This window comes from Octopus bimaculoides, chromosome 1 (assembly GCF_001194135.2).
Source record: "Octopus bimaculoides isolate UCB-OBI-ISO-001 chromosome 1, ASM119413v2, whole genome shotgun sequence".
NCBI classification, from domain to species: Eukaryota; Metazoa; Mollusca; class Cephalopoda; order Octopoda; family Octopodidae; genus Octopus; species Octopus bimaculoides.
In genome coordinates this window covers 58,341,590-58,345,862 of record NC_068981.1, presented here as the reverse complement: position 1 = coordinate 58,345,862, position 4,273 = coordinate 58,341,590, and positions in this window count along the sequence as shown.

Sequence of the window (4,273 nt, the reverse complement as noted above, 5' to 3'; positions counted from 1 at the left end):
ATATATATATATATATATATATATATATATATATATACATATATATTTCCATTTAATGGCCATTTGTAATTATGTGGTTTAAGTTCTGCATGAGTCGCTTTGGCAGTTATTTGAGGCAGCTGAATGCCCTTTATATTGCCAGCCCTTTGTTGAACTTATGAAGCATCAGTTGTGGTGTGCAAGAAAAACGATTGCGCTGGTATGGTCATGTAGCGAGAATGGATGAGGATAGCTGTGTGAAAAAGTGCCACACCCTAGCAGTTGAGGGAACCTGTGGAAGAGGTAGGCCCAGGAAGACCTGGGATGAGGTGGTGAGGCATTACCTTCGAACATTGGGCCTCACCAAGGCGATGACTTCTGACTGAGACCTTTGGAAATATGCTGCGCATGAGAAGACCTGGCAAGCCAAGTGAGACCTAAATCGAAGGCCTCAGGCAGCCCACTTAAACGTACCTTCCTTCATTGGACACTAAACTCCGCTTGCGAAGACATTTTGAGGCAAGTGAAATCGAAATTGAATTAAATTCGACGACTGGCACCCATGCCAACGTCGTCTCCTTCATTGGAAACGAAACTCGGCTTCCGAAGACCTATTGGGGCAAGCGAAAGCGAAACCGTCATGGCACCTGTGCCCAGCATCACCTTCGTGGCACTTGTGCTGGATGGCACGTGTAAAGACATTCGAGCGAGATCGTTACCAGTGCCGATGGACTGGCTCCTGTGCAAGTGGCACGTAAAATACACCATTTTGAGCGTGGCCGTTGCCAGTACCGCCTGACTGGCCTTTGTGCCGGTGGCACGTAAAAGCACCCACTACACTCTCTGAGTGGTTGGCATTAGGAAGGGCATCCAGCTGTCGAAACTCTGCCAAATCAGATTGGAGCCTGGTGTAGCCATCTAGTTTCCCCAGTCCTCAGTCAAATCGTCTAACCCATGCTAACATGGAAAGCGGATGTTAAACGACGATGACGATGATGATGATATATAGGCCACTAAAGTGATATGCAAATTAGTAACTCCAGTTCTATGTAGCTACTGGATTTATTGAGTGTATAAACAGACTAACTGCTTATTTCTCTGGGATTGGTCAAATGATGTAGACACCTTTTATTCAGTAAGGTTTGAAAATCAATTAAGGTTGTTCATTTTTTTTTTTCAATCTATAGAGACAGTGAAATTAGCCTTGTTGGTATTTCTACTACATAGGTATATATATGTATGTATTTCCAGCTGGTAGACATACTTAGTATGTCTTTTGATGCACACACACACACACACACACACATATATTTAAAACAAGTTTTTCTTCATATAACAGAAGTTAAGGTGTTGATATATTGTAACATATATAAAAAGTGATATTTTCATGTACTGAGACAAAAAAGTAGATTTGATGATGAATATTCCATTGTTTCATCAGCTGAACTACCTACCCATTGAAATAATGTGTAAGTGACTGACTGTTCCACCAATATATTTATTCGGAACATAATTTGCAGGCAGAATCAGCATGATGCAATGTATGACAATCACTTGAATTATCAGTACAGTTCATTTGACAGGCTTCCACACAGTTTTCCTCAATCTATTTCCACTCAACTTGATTTATCTAAGGCTATGATAGATCAGAATATATTATCAGACTTGGAGTGATCTAAGGTTCATGTATCTCACCATATCATTGTACAATGTATTTGGGGTTTTTTATGATGCAGAGTGTAAATTGAAGGGATATTTGGCTGCTATTTCCAGCAAGATGATCAGTCCTATAGAGATACCCATCACAGACATGATTTACTAGTAAGTTACCACCTAAGCTACAATATTTCTGACATTTTATGATTAAGATGAATAATTAGATTCTGTCTGGGGAGAAAGTGTCTGAAGAACTTTATTTACATTATTTATATTATTTACATTCAATGGATATTTGTCCTCATCTTGTTTGTTGTTATCACAACGTTTCGGCTGATATACTCTCCAGCCTTCTTCAGGTGTCTTGGGGAAATTTCGAAACAAGATAAGGACAAATATCTGTCTAATGTAAATAATGTGTGTGGTAAGTAGCTTGCTTACCAACCACATGGTCTTGGGTTCATTCCCACTGCGTGGCACCTTGGGCAAGTGTCTTCTACTATAGCCTCGGGCCGACCAAAGCCTTGAGAGTGGATTTGGTAGACGGAAACTGAAAGAAGCCTGTCGTATATATGTATATATATATGTATGTGTGTGTATATATTGTGTCTGTGTTTGTCCTCCCAACACCGCTCGACAACCGATGGTGGTGTGTTTACATCCCTGTAACTTAGCGGTTCGACAAAAGAGACTGATAGAATAAGTACTAGGCTTACAAAGAATAAGTCCTGGGGTCAATTTGCTTGACTAAAAGGCGGTGCTCCAGCATGGCCACAGTCAAATGACTGAAACAAGTAAAAGAGTAATGTACATAATTCCTCATCTCTTAAATATAGAACTGTGTCTGAAGAGCTATTTGAAACAATTCTCACTGATATGAAGATAATGTTGACCACTGTGTTGACCACGAAATGGAAATCAAGTATCTTTTACAGCTCAAACATTTTAATTATGAAAATATAAATGCATACAGAAAATGACAGCAAGAAACATTTTGAAATAGAAAGACATAAAATTTGCTTATTCTTGGATAGATTTTATTAAACTTTATTATTTTCAAATAATCATTATGATAACAGTTAAATAGAATCTAAAGAATTGATAAATTTGTACAATCTATAAATTGTAAATAGAAATTTAGCTTTAAAATATCTCTAATGAGCAATTAATGACCAGTCTACCAATTTTAAATTATATACTCAAGTGTTAAAAATAAGCTGTAGATAAAAAACCAATAACTTCTTGTAAATCTTATTTTTATTTCCAAGCTCATTATCATTATGATCATCATGTATACTTTTATGTCTCTGGTATTACCATAACTCAAATTACATTTGTCTCCAGTCATTTCAGTTAAGTCAGTTTCAGCTATGCTTATCAAGCTATAGCTATTATAATCCCTTTCTTGTCTATTCTCAGTTAACACACTTAGTCTTTCAGAATTTCTGTTTCAAGTAAAATTTTACAGCTACTTCAAAACTCAGGAGTCAGGAAACCAAATATTATCCATAGTTTCTCTAGTATTAAGCAATGAAAATATAAATCATCCATCAGTTTGTGTCCTATTCCATTGCAGTTAACTTTTTAAGAATCAGATTTGAGATTAACACAGAAATCAAGCAAAATGTGTATCAATTTTCAAAGTATCTTTTTATTTACAGTAGTAAGATGAATCTTCATACAGTGACTATTTACAACAAGGTGGCTAACAATGCCATTGAAAGGTAGTTGTGTTTATTAGAGACACAACACGGTTGTGGTGATATGATAAAAATTATTCCCTATTGATTTAACTAGCTTTCATTTTCTTTTGTATTTTCTGTCTTTCAAAACTAGGCATTTTTAGATCACTCTGTACATTGTCATTTTATCCAGTGTGTTCATTGAATTTCTTTTCAAAGATTTAAGAAAAGCACTTACTTTATACCAAATCCAAGGAAACAGAAATTGAAAGTTCTATTTAATTATCTAGAGAAATAAACTGTCTGTGAAACATTTAATATCTATGGCAATTAACACAAATGATACATTTGATTCTGCTCAAACCTTTAATCCCTGTCCAATCTCTATCAGAGAGAAATTTCAAAAGAAAAGCATAATTTTATGACTCTGAGACAACTTTAGTCCAATAATTCAAAACAAAAGTATTGTGATTTTTGATGAAATTGATTACCGGAGTTTATAAATCATTAATTCATCAGATATTAATGAAGTTATGTTAATTAGAAATATGACATGCTGAATATTTGGGTCACAGCAAAAGATTATAATCTTGCAATAATCTGTTACTAATTGGAGATTGGCAGAACACTGCATTGCAAATATGAAATGATGAATGATAAAACTGTAACAAAATACAAAATTGAAAAAGTCACTGTATCACATCACCAATGAAAATGGCAATGAAGACACTACCCCCATCTACCAATCACCACCATGAAATAGAGAATAAATATTAATATCTTGCACTGGCAAAAAAGCCACAAGTCTTCCAGAAGTGAGGTATAGTTTGATTGAATCAACATTGTACTTATTTTATTGACTCCTAAGGGATTGAAGTGGAAATTTACTCTGTACAGATATTATCTCAGGCTGTAGATGAAAACTTATTTGTGTGTGTGTGTGTGTGTGTGTGTGT